Source organism: Chrysochloris asiatica, unplaced genomic scaffold, assembly GCF_000296735.1.
Source record: "Chrysochloris asiatica unplaced genomic scaffold, ChrAsi1.0 scaffold00173, whole genome shotgun sequence".
Classification (NCBI taxonomy): domain Eukaryota; kingdom Metazoa; phylum Chordata; class Mammalia; order Afrosoricida; family Chrysochloridae; genus Chrysochloris; species Chrysochloris asiatica.
The window spans coordinates 5,548,997-5,562,210 of record NW_006408691.1 but is presented as its reverse complement, the minus strand read 5'-3'; positions in this window follow the sequence as shown (position 1 = coordinate 5,562,210).

Genomic DNA, 13,214 nt, shown 5'->3' with positions numbered 1-13,214 from the left:
ATGTCATGCTGGGTAAGACAGAGGGTCAGAAAAAAAGAGGAAGACCCCCAACGAGATGGATCAGCCAGGTGGCATCATTGATGGCGTCAAGTGTGGCAGGGGTAGTGAGGTTGGCCCAGGATCGGACATTGTTTCGTTCTGCTGTGCATGGGGTCACTATAAGGCAGTTCTGACTCGATGGTACCTGACAACAACAACAGTTCCTTCAGGAAGACCCCAAAGGAGAAGACAAGGCCCCTGCCATCATTATACAATGTGTATTGGATTAAACAAAACTGGCAGTGATCACTAAAGGAAGGATCCTGCCAAGCTTAGGGTGCATTGCAATGCTGCTTGGAGGAGACCTCTGGGGCCCCTGCCCCCTGACATTCCCTGCCCATCCCATCCGTGGAGCAAGGGAGCAGAGAGGAGACCCCAATGTGAGCTCTGGGATGGCACCCACGCGAAGTCTTCATCCTGCTTCTCTGTCCCCTACCTGAGTGCAGCCCAGGACTGGGCCCTGGGCCCTGGTCAGAGGTGCCACCTCTCAGCAGCAGTTTGCAGATGGAGGTGCTGCACCCAGTGATCTGTCAACCCCATTAGTCAGCACCACTGCTGCAGCGATAGACTCAGACAAATTGCGAAATACAAATTGTTAGCAGCTTGCAGGCCATTTGCAAACAAACCATCTCAGCGAGGCATTAAAAGATCCCCTAAATAAGCGTCCTCGGGAAGGTAGTGACACGGGAGCTTGTTTATGCCCTTCCTGCGTGACACACGTTCCATCAAAGGAGGCCCCGGATTCCCGACACGAGGCGGCATAGGCAGCGCCTAAAATGCACAGATCTGCTGATTTTTGATAGGGAATTATACAAATGGGGCTGCTCTTCCGTTTTATGATTGGATTAGGTAATGCATTGATGGTGCAGAAAGAACCAAGGGTACGTCCTTGTTTGTTGTGATTTATAGACTTGGTGTGGTTCATGTCAAGCGAGCGAAGCCGTGTCTTGTGCTGGGGAAGACTGGCTGTCAAACAGATTCTGAAAGGGGTTCTGGGTCCACAGAAGCCCCACTGTGAGAGGAAGAGAGTGCAGCAGGAGGTGGGCCTTCTGTTTTGTTTTGTTTCTTTTACTGCCATGATGACTTATGATGACAAAAGGCAAAAATCATCATCCAGGATCAAGTCTGAAACTCCTTTCTCAGAGGCTGCCCAAAGGCCCTGCCATTCAACCCAAAAACATCCACTGGGTCTTCCAGCCCTGTTACACAGCTGTCACGGAGCAGGGCTGGCAACACCAAGGAAGTGGGTTTGATCAGTGAGGCAACCTCTCTTAAGGCTGGATGGAGGTCAGGGAAAAGGGAATGGGGAGGTGAGCTTAACACAAAAAGTGGTCCGATCTCAGTTCAACATTCAACCTCTACCCTTGCTCTGGATTTTCTAGCTATCCTTGGACACATTGGTAGCTTGGTGCCTCAGTCCTCCTATCTGTGAAATGGAATGATGCCCGTCTGCCTATGGATAAGATACAGCTAGGGGTGGATTGCACAGTAAGCAAGGTAAGCACAAGCTTACTTGTGCTTACTTCCTAATCTGCAGTGAATAATTGCACGCCTGGGTCTCACAACATCTTTGGCATACAGCTCTGTTTGGAGGTACATGATGAATTAGAAGTACTTGCAACATTCCTCTCAAGGTAGGAAAGGCAGTGCACTGCAGTGTCTGTGGCCCAGGGAGAGAGGGCCTTCAGGATTAAGAACTGGCTGGGTATGTGCTCCTGTTCCTCCCTCCTCCCTCTTGATCCCCAATCTGCTGCTCACTCACTCCATCTCCACCATGTAACTCTCCTGGACAGGCCTCTGAGCCCAGCCTAAACCCGCTCCCCTAGTTACTCCCCCCTACCCCCCACCCCAGCAGCTCTTTAAGCAAAGGGCTCAGAAAGCAAGCACTGCTTAGAATGGTGTATCTTGCAACTCTCAGGATGCCAGAGCTCAGGGAATCTCATTGCCTCCTCCCACCTGCCCTGTGAACTCTTAAACCTGCAAGATGTGCTGAGCCAAGAGCACATGGAACGGAGAAGGTTTCCATGGAGGACAGTGATCAGCTCGTTAGCATCTGCCCCCCAATCAACTGGAGCTGCATGCAGGCCTGGAACATGCAGACAGTGCAGAATGAGTGCCCAGAGCACCCCACACACCCAGGGATGGATTACCTGATGAGCAAGGAACGCTTGACTGTGCTTACTTAACTAATCTGTAGTGAGCAGTTTCACCACATCTTCAGCATGGTGAAACCCAATGAAATTGGTAACTAAAGATTAGTAAATACGCACAGTCAAGCCAATAAGTGCCTTACTTACTGTAAATCAGTGCATACCATGCTTGCTAGTTGATCAGTCTCTGTACACCCCAATGTGGGACTCAGGGTCACCCTTCCTTTGTTCCCCTGGTTCTCCCACCCTGCTTTCTTTCCCTCCCCCTCCTTCCTCTCTGTTCCACATCTTCCCTAACCCTCCCCTATCCCACACTGTCTTAACAATAACTATTGCTATTATTAAGTGCCATCAAGTCAGTTCTGACCCATAATGACCCTTATAGGGTTTCTGAGGAACAGCTGGCGAGCTTGAACCACCAAGCTTGTGCATACCTTGCGGTTCAAATGGACTTTGCAATCAGTGCATTAACACACAGCATCGCAATAAGACTCTGTCTAGCTCCAGCAAATGCATACTCATCTGCTTCTACCATGAGGGAGCCCCCTCCATGTACACCCTCACAGATCGGAGGTCCTCCTCAGTGCCCCACAGTCCCTATGTGCTTAGCTTACTCAATTCTTCTCACACACTGTGCCTGTCCACCTGCCCTCTAACAGCAGTGGTCATCTTTCCTGAGCTCCCCTACCCAGTCCACTTGCTGTGGAGTCAATTCTGACTCATCACCAGGCCTTTCTCCCGAGGTGTCTCCAACCTTCCCACTAACAGAGTACATGTTATGAGGAAAGCTTTAGGAACAGAGGACATCCAGCCCCTTACTGCAGCCAGGTGAGATGCAGGGAGATTTTCCAGGTCAGAATATTTGCAAGAGTCCCCAGGGGGTTACAGGACCATGAGGATACAGATAGGAGGTGACAATCCATTCCTGGGAAACTCACTGAAACAGCATTTGCTACAAACCTTTGCTCTCCTATACCTGTAAGGTAATGTTTGCCTTTCATACACATCAAAGTCACAGAGGATCAATCAAAAGGAATAAACTAACTCAGGAGTACTCAGCATGGGGTCCCACTGAGCCAGAGACCTTAGGGTGAGCCCAGGAACCAGCATTCCAACAGACCTGCAGGGGTACCTGCTAAAGCTGAAAATCAAGGCCCCACTCCTGAGAGCACAAGTTACGTGGAGTGTGTCTGGATCCCCACTCAGAGCCCCAGGGAAGCTGGCCTAACTGAAGGCACCAGCTGCCCAGGGCTGGTTCCTGGTCAGCCTGGGTCCTACCTTGAATAGGCTTTCACGCACACAGAACACACAACACAGGAACTTCCTGGAACCAGCCAGGAACCTTGAAATGCAGGAATGGTTGGAAGTTTTCAGATCTCAGCATATAACAAAAAAAAAGGCAGTGTCCAGAGCAGAGCTGGACAGCCATGTTCACCTCTACCCTGGGGAGATGAGGCCTGACCCAGGTGGGTGTTGTGAGCAGTACTAAATCCAGCGCGCATGACCACCATCAGAGCCCCAGGTCCTTCCAATCATCCTCAGACCCGCCATGGCCTTCTCTCAACTTCTCCTGACTTCAGAGGGACCGAAAGGACCATTAGTAACGGCCACACCTGTCTTTGCCTTTTCTGGGCTGACTGTGATGCTCAGTGAAGGGTTCCAAGGCCCCTAAGAGACCGACTAGATGGATGATTTGGGGGCAGACAACTCCTGCATGCTTCTTGAGCATCTCCTCCTGCCCTTTCTCCTCTCAGAAGGGTTTGTCCACTCTGAATAATACAGATGAGAAGGCTTCAGGGGTCCTGCACTCCCAGGGGGCTCAGGCTTCATCTCACGGGCTAGGAAGCAATGAGATAAATGCCTGAGAGTCCAATAGCCCTCGGGTACCAGGCAGGCCTCACTGCAGGGTGGGAGGGAAGCTAGCCACCACACCATTAACCAAGCAGAGTGTGAGAAAGAAAGCCTCTATTCTTCAGTGGGTCTAGATTTGCCCTCATGTGTGTCTGTTTTCATGCTCGATACCAAGCCACTGGACCCTACTTTCCACATCCCTAGCAAACATACATACTCGAGATGAAAGTGAAGAAGCAGGGGGCCAGAATGCAACACCCATCACTTTGGGAGCAGTAGTCTCACCCCCATGCAAGGTTCTGAGACCCAGGGATTTAAAACAAGTGCTCCTGCTTTGTCCTATTTAGGCAATGCAGAGTAAGGGAGGGCCAAGTCTAGGTTCACACACAGATGCAGACACTTGATGGCATGGGCCAGTCACTTTCCATCTCCATATCTCACCCTCTTCTGTGAAATGGTGATGTTGACTCTATGCTCCAAGGGCTGTTGGGAATATCAATTGACCTCTACTGAGTATATATGGAAGGCAAGTACTGTGTAAGGAACTTTACTGTGTTAGTCAATTTCATTTTCCCTGTACCCCTGAAGAATGGACACTGCTATGAACTTCATTCTTCAAGGGATGGGGCTAAGGCAGAGAGAGGGAAAACATACATCCTAGGTCATGGAGCTGTAAAGGTTCATCAGAGCCCATGAACCGGATCCTGGACTCTATGCAGTAGAACAAAAGAACATATCATATCATCATTATCATCACCATCATTACCACCACCACCATCACCACCATCATCACCATTATCATCATCACCATCGTCATCACTGCCACCACCATCATCATCATCATTACCTCATCACCACCATCATCAACACTATCATCAATCATCACCATCGTCATCATCACCCTCACCATCATCACCGTCATCATCATCATCACCACATCACCACCATCAACACTACCATCAGTCATCACCATCATCATCACTACACCATCAGCAGCATTAGCACCTCCATCATTATCATCATTGCCATCATCATCATTACCATCACCATCATTATTATTGCCATTATCATCATTACTACTATCATCACCATCATTATCACCATCGCCACCACCACCACTCCTATCATCACCATCACATCACTGCCATCCATCATCAACACTAGCATCAGTCATCACCATCACCATCATTACTATCTTCATCATCATCAATAATCACCACTACCATTGCCACCACCACCACTCCTATCATCACCATCACATCACTGCCATCCATCATCAACACTAGCATCAGTCATCACCATCACCATCATTACTATCTTCATCATCATCAATAATCACCACTACCATTGCCACCACCACCACTCCTATCATCACCATCACATCACTGCCAACATCAATACTAGCATCAGTCATCACCATCACCATCATCATCATTACTATCTTCATCATCATCAATAATCACTACCACCATCATCAGCGTAATCACATCACAATCATCATCACTGCCATCATTCCAATCATCACCACCATCATCAATATCACATCACTACCATCATCATCATCACCACCATCATCAACACATCAATACCATCATCAACATTGTCACCAATCACCACCACCATCATCATCACCATATCATCATCATAATAGTCCATATTGAGGGATGTGGGCTCCAATAGCACCACTTGCCAGCTCCATGGCCGTACATGTCTATTTACCCTCTCTCTACCTCAGTCCCATTCTCTGTCGGGTGAGGTATATAGCAGTATCTATCATCATCACCACCATCATCATCGTCACCATCATCATGCCCATCACTCAGACTTGCTGGGGTTGAGAAGTCCTGGGCTTGAGATTGCCACATGTGAAACAGCACAAAAACCGGTCCACTCTATGCAGGTGCCACGTTGCTACTTAGGGAGGGAGCTCAGTAGAGGTCACAGAAATTCAGGGGACTGGAGACTTGATATGGCTTTGAAGGGCTGATAGGAGCCAAAGGGTAGAGATTAGAAAAAAGGTGTTCCAGGCAAAGGCAAAGGTAGAAGGGAGGCCTAGGTGAGATTGATGGGACAGGGCCACTTCAAGAAAGGTGGATTCCAGACAGGTAGCTAGACTCAGTTTAAGAGAGTGAAGATTTTAGGAATAAAATTAACAATAGTGATGAGGTGTTCACCATTTATGGAGAATCTCATTAATCACCAGTACAGCCCAATGTCAGCCCTTCTACATTCTGTGGGTTCTAAGACATGCTATTTGCATACTTAGCATCTCTAAGAGTAGGATGTGTTGCTAGTTAAAGGCATCTTAGAGTCAACAGACTATTATGGGTGGACTCTGGAGCCTTCTGGGATAGATCAGGGCCCTGTCACTTTCTGGCTATGACCTTGGGAAGTCACATACCCACTCTGCACCTCATCTGTAAAATGGGACTCATCACCAAGTGTTGTGAGGACTAGACACAGCACTATGCTCAGCACTCGGAGCTATGCCTGGAATGGCAGAGATGCTTTCGCGGTAGCTTCTGCCATCAGCCTCACTGTGCAGGTGAGGAGACCGGGCAGAGCATGTGTGTAAGCTGCCCACGATCACACGTTTCCCAAGGTGCAGTGTGCTTACATACAGGCTGCCTCTCCTTTACAAGGAATTGGGGGATGAGATGTATGAATTTGGGGGTTCCCTCTTTCCAGAAAGGCCTTGCTCTTTCAGCCCTTATCACTACCCTTCACACTCCCAGTGGGGAGCAGGGCTTTGTCCCAGTGAGAACTATTCAGGTATTAGGAAAACCCCAAATTGGTTTGATGGATGAGGTAAACTGAAAGGCCCAGAATCTAGACAGAACCTAGCCCTTCCTTAGGCCAGACTCTCAGCCTACTAGTCCCTGACAAACCAGTTGTCACGGAGTCAACTCCAACTCAGGGCAACCCCATGTGTGTCATAGTAGAAAGCAGGGTTTTCAATGCCTGGGATCTATAAGATTAGGTTTTCAGGCCTTTCTGACAAAGTGCCTCTGGATGACTTCAATCCTCCAATCTTTCTGCTAGCAGCCAAGCTCTTGAACTGTTTGCAACTACCCAGTCCCGACAAAGTGACAGTGTGGCCATTCCCAAGATTCCTGACTCTGGGTTTTTCTGGACGCCTGCCCTCAGGGTGAGGTGTGGCCAGGGCTCCTGCCAAGCTCTGGGCAGCGTCTGCCTCTTTTCCTTTGCCTGTGGCTGGCAAGAGGCACCCCTCTCTAATGCAGTCTGTGGCAATTTTGCACACTGTCCGTGCTGCTGCAAACACGGGCTTCTAAAGGGCTTTACCAAACACTGCGGGCATTTAGCAGGCTGTGGGTTAACAGTGGGGCATTTCATCAAACTGTCTGAAATAACACTTGATGTTTGTCCAGTCTAGACAAAGGGATTTTGTATGAGTTTGGCTGTTTAATCTAAAAACTGCACCTGTCTCTTTGATTTATTTAACTCTTCCCCGCAGGATTTTAAACCAATAATGGGTGCTGGAGAACACTCCATTTCAAACAGAACTTGCTCCAAAGTTTATCTTTGCAATATTTCCAAATCCACCTAAATTCTAATGCCAAAGACCTATTATCTAGCTCATATATCGTACAGGTTATAAGACACTAAAATGTAATCCTGGAGAGAAATGGTCCATTTCAATTCCCCTTCAGCCAGAAGTCCATATAAAAACCTGGCGAAGAAAGAGGCTTGAGACAGAATCACAGATCCTAAGTAGTAATGCTACATCAAGCTTCACAATTCTTACCGAGATGGAAACACATTTTATATGCCTACGTACAAAAACTCCAGTGCACCTGAAATACAGCTGCAATTCTCTGAACCCCGGATGTTGTCAGGGCCTGGCATCTGTGTTAGACTTGAGGAGGTCCTGCAGGAGGAGGGAGACATGGGTGGTCTGGATGGTGGCCAGAGACAAGACCCAGAGGTTGGCATTCTGTGCAGAATCATAATGGTTATTCATCAGCCAGCCTATACTGGGAAGCGCCACTACAGGGACTAAGGAGGCTGGTCTACAGTCCAGCTCCTTGCAGGACTGCCTTCTATGAGTCTGATGCCATGGGGTCATATTCAAATTAATGAGTGCATCCCTCACCCTGACTACTCCCAAGTGGTCAGGGTGAGAGATGCACTTATTAATTCCTTCATCAAATACCAATTGTTGTTGTTGTTAAGTGCTGTCTAGTCGGTTCTGACTTATAGTGACTCTGTGTATGCTTTATAAGGAGTGGCTGGTAGATTTGAACCTCCACCTTGTGGCTCAAATAGACCTTGCGATCCAGTGCTTATCCTATAGCGCCACACCAGGGCTCTGGATTAACTGCCTACTATTTGGAATCCTGCTGTGGCGCTGTGGGTTAATGCATCAGATTGCAAAGCGGTTTGAACTGCAAGGTCGGCAGTTAAAGTTCACCAGTTGTTCCTCGGAAACCCTGTATAGGGTCGCTATGGGTCAGATCCTGCTCGACGGCACTTAACAACAACAATAACATTTGGACTCCTGGTGTCGCACTGTGGGTTAATGCGCCAGACTGCAAAGTCATTTGAACTGCAAGGTTGGTGGTTCAAGCTCACCACCTGCTCCTCGGAAACCCTATACAGGGTCTCTAGGTTGGAATTGACTTGATGGCACTTAACAACAACACAACATTTGAAGTCTTGGTGTGGCACTATAGGATCAGCACTGGACTGTGAACCACAAGGCCAGCAGTTCAAACCCACCAGTTGCTCCTTGGTAATGTTATACAGGGTCACTATGAGTTGGAATCAATTAGATGGTACTTAACAATTACAACAGCATTTGAAGTCCTGGACTGAAAAGTCAATTTGAACTGCAAGGTTGTTGGTTCAAGCTCACCGGCTGCTCCTTGGAAATTCTATACAGGGTCACTACAGGTCAGAACTGACTCAACAGCATTTAACGACAACAACATTTGAGGCAAGGACAGTGGCTGTTCAGTGGTAGATCCTCATCTTCCATATGGGAGAACCTGGGTTCCAATTACCTCATGTGCAATCACTGCCCTATATTAGTGCAGGCTTCTGCGGTGCTGTGATGGTGAATACGTTTTAGCAGAATTTCCAAATGAAGACAGACTAAGAAGAAATGCCTGGAGATCTGCTTTTGAAAACCAGTCAGTGAAAACACTATGGATCTTAATGGTTCCATCTGCAACCCATCATGGGGATAGCCCAAACCCAGACAGCCTTTCATTCCATTGAGCACAGAGGCCTGCATGAGCTGAAGGCTAACTCAACAGCACCTTACGGCAACAACGACTGGAGAGTCTCCACATTCCTGCCCTTGTGCAGTTTATATTCTAGGGAAAGGAAAGAGCAGTACATCAGTAAATGGGGCAGGGAAATCACTGCACAGACAAGGGATGCTGAGTAAAACAGTGTGGGGCCTTCACCACCTGCAGAAGCTGATGGTCCAAGGCATCAACTGCCCCCTGAGCTTAGGTCTTAGTTATTAACCTGTGCTTGACCTCGGGGAGAAACTGTTAAGAACATGCATCATGCTGGATAGTCTTGCTCAAACACTTGCTCTGAAGCCTTGTGTAGGAGTTTGTGAGTGATACAAACTTTTAATATGGTCAGCTCTCTAATGAGAATGTCAAGAGAGGCCTTAAAAAAAACCCTAGAGATCAGCTGAGAAATCAGCCATGAAAACTCTTTGGAACTAAGGTCACCATGATTCCAAATGTGCCACTGATCTCCCCGTGGATGGTGTCCTCAAATGTGAAATAAGGATAGCAAGATGGCCCTGCCAGGGTCTGGGGGATTCAGTGAATTACTTCATGTTAGGTGCACTGGACCATGGTCCTATTGAGTGAATCAATTTTAGTGATTACGTGGAACTCCAAAATGGAGCAATTTCCACAGTGGTGGTGGGTAAACTGTTCAGAGGCTCCCATGATGCCTATCCCTGGTGTTCATGCCTTCTATAAGTCCTTCCCCTTGAGAGTGGGTGAAATCTGGAACTGTAATCTAATCGATAAATATATATATTTTTTAAGTCAAGGGTCAATGCCACTTCTGTAATATGTCCTGTAAGATGATAACCATCTAATGAGGTGAAGCCATTGCCGGTTTTGAAGCAGTAAGGTGCCCTGTTGTAAGCCCCCCTCCGAGGAGGACGTGAGGCAAAAGGTTGTGGTCAGAGTCCAGCCTTGAGTCAGAGAGAAAAGGAGCCCCCCTAGTGAGGCACCTACCAGGACCAATATGAGCCTGCAGGAAGCTCCCTCCCCAGTCAAACCTCAGATGAGAACTCAGCTGAGATGACACAGGGACCCAGCTAACCCATGTGCAGACTCCAGACCCTCAGAAACTACGAAGCATTAAACAGGTGTCATTTTAAGTCACTAAGCATCAGGTAATTTGTGATACAGCGAGACTAAATGATCCACCAGGAAAGTGAAGACATTGTGAGATATGAAGTGGGTTTTGTTTTAAATGACTGTGTAACACAGCATAGGTAACAGATACACCAGAAATTATGAGATAATAAGTTGTTTGAAGCTATTAAGCTTGTGGTGATGTGTTACACATCACAGCTAACTGATACAACTACTGCTCATTCTTGCGCTGTTGTGTTGTTAGGGGCCATCGAGTCGGTACTGACTCATAGCGACCATATGTACAACAGAACGAAACACTGCCTAGTCCTGGGCCAACCTCAACATCATTGCTAAGCCTGAGCCCATCACTTCTGCCAATGTGCCAACCCATCTCATTGGGGCTCATCCTTAGAAACAGGCATTTATTGCAGGTCACGATCCTGGGCCAGACTCACAGATGTTCACTGTCTATTTCAAATGCCGTTCTAAGCACATATACTCACTCTTCTGCAATCGTGAATAAAACTTGACGTACCTATAAAGAATCCTATAAATCAAAGCAAGATTCCTAAGAAAGCTAATAATTCAATATAGCTCTGTTGTTGTGTGCCACTGACTTGATTCCAATTCATGGTGATTTCATGGGACAGAGTAGAACTGCCCATAAGGGTTTTCTAGGGTTTAATCATTATAAAAGCAGATTGCCAGATCTTTCTTCTGTGGAGCAGCTGGTGGGCACCAATTTTCCAATCAGCAGCCAAATGCTTAGCTGCTGCTCTGCTGCCATGGTCCATGTGATGGGCAAAGGAGCCCTTTAGGATCTTCTTGGTGGGGCCACTCCCTGCTGTGTGTGGGAGGTGGATGAGTCCACCTACCAAGTGCTGCTGAACACACACATGCTTAGTTTTCACCTGAGCTTCTAATCACCCACAAGGGAGAACATGTGCTATTCGTGCAAATATCGAGTATGCCATGTTAACTCTACACCATGTTTATCTTGCTTATTAAAGTTAATTAATCGGCATTCTCATTTCCAGTAAACAAAAAAATGTTGTTGTTAAATGCTGCTGAGTTGGTTCTAACTCACAGTGATCTTATATAGGATTTCCAAGGAGCAGCTGGTGGGTTTGAACTACCAACCTTGTGTTCAGAGTCCAGTGTTTATCCTATAGTGCCACACCAGGAGATAGAAGTGTTTTTGGTTGTTGTTGTTATTGTTTTGTTTTGGGGGTACATTTCCCTAGTGGCTTTTAATGACTTGAAGACACACTCACGCAGTACATGCACATTTGACGACTTGAAGACACACACACACGGTACCCACACACTCTAGCACATGCATGCAAACGTGTGCATGCACACACTCTTTTTAGTAAGAATCTCAAGTCCTCTTCATTCAGAGCATTAGCTGGTTCCTTCCTATAAGGCCAATGGTTTCCACCCACTATGAATATCCGCTCCCTGACTTTAAAAGAGTTACTCCTACAAACCACAGCCTCAGACGCACTATACTTTGGGCTTCAGTTCTGGCTGCCAGATTGCTGAATCCCTCCTTCCCTCTGTAAGCCCCTCTCTGTGCTCTGCCTGGCATAGCAGAGGGGGCCAGAGGACAGGGGAGATGCCCCCAGGGAGGAGCAAAGAGAAGCAGCCCAACGGGCACCACAGAGACCCTCCACGATGTGAACACTTCATTTACTGCAAACAAAATCAATTAATCTTAGCAGCACGCCCGACAGGGCAGCGGCACACCAGGGCAGCCTATCTGTTCGGGGAAGCAGGGCTGTGTGAGTCAAATCCTCAATCTGGAGGAGGCTTACACAGCAGTAACTTAGCTGAGACTGCAGCCCCCTAAAGGCCCCATAGGACCTCCCCCTTGGCAGTGTCTCTGCTTGCATGCATCTCCTGGCAAGGAACTCACTCACTGCAGGCAGCGCATTTCATCACTGGGCGTCTCTCACTACAATGATGTCACTGTTCTCACTGAACTAATAGCAGCTCCCTGCAACACCTGCCCCTGCTCCCTCATCTGTCCCTGGGTCTAGTGGTCATTCTCAGGACCACCAGACAACCATGCTGATCCTGCAGTCAGCTCTCCTGATTATCCTCCACTCCTGATTCACCCAGACCTTCTCCCCTCCAGGATGATCAAACAGAATGAGTTCACACATTCTGTCTGTCAATCACCCATCCATCCAGAATGGGTTAAGGAGGGTTCTTAGCTTCACTCTCCTCCATTCACACTACCCAGTTTGGGACAGTTCATATGAACCTGTCAACGATCTGTCATTTGCTTCATACTGTGGTGGTATTCTTGTTATTATGATGCTGGAAGTAATGCAGGATCAACCATGTGGACAGGTTTCAGTGGTTCCACACTAGGAAGAAAGGACTGGTAAACTACTTCCAAATATCAGTCAATGAAACCCCAATAGATCACAACAGAATACTGTCCCATGTTATACTTGGTTGTTGTTGTTGTTGTTGTTAAGTGCCATATACTTGGTTGGAAGGTACTAAATACATACTCGGTGGCTCTAACAGTGGATTGAAGCTTATCAAGGAGTATGTGAGGATCGTGCAGGACTGGGCAAAGTTTTGTTCTGTGGTACACAGAGTTGGAGTTGACACATCAGAAATGAACAAAAACTCATATAAAAATGACAGCAACACAGTAGTGGTATTTTTGTGGATTGCTTTTTGGATAATCTCTGGAGCCAATATCATTGTAGTTATTTCCCCCAGTCTTAGCAAATTCAATAATGCAGTCCCTCTTTTGGCATCTAGAGGAAACCTGTTTGAGGCATGTGTAGTCTCT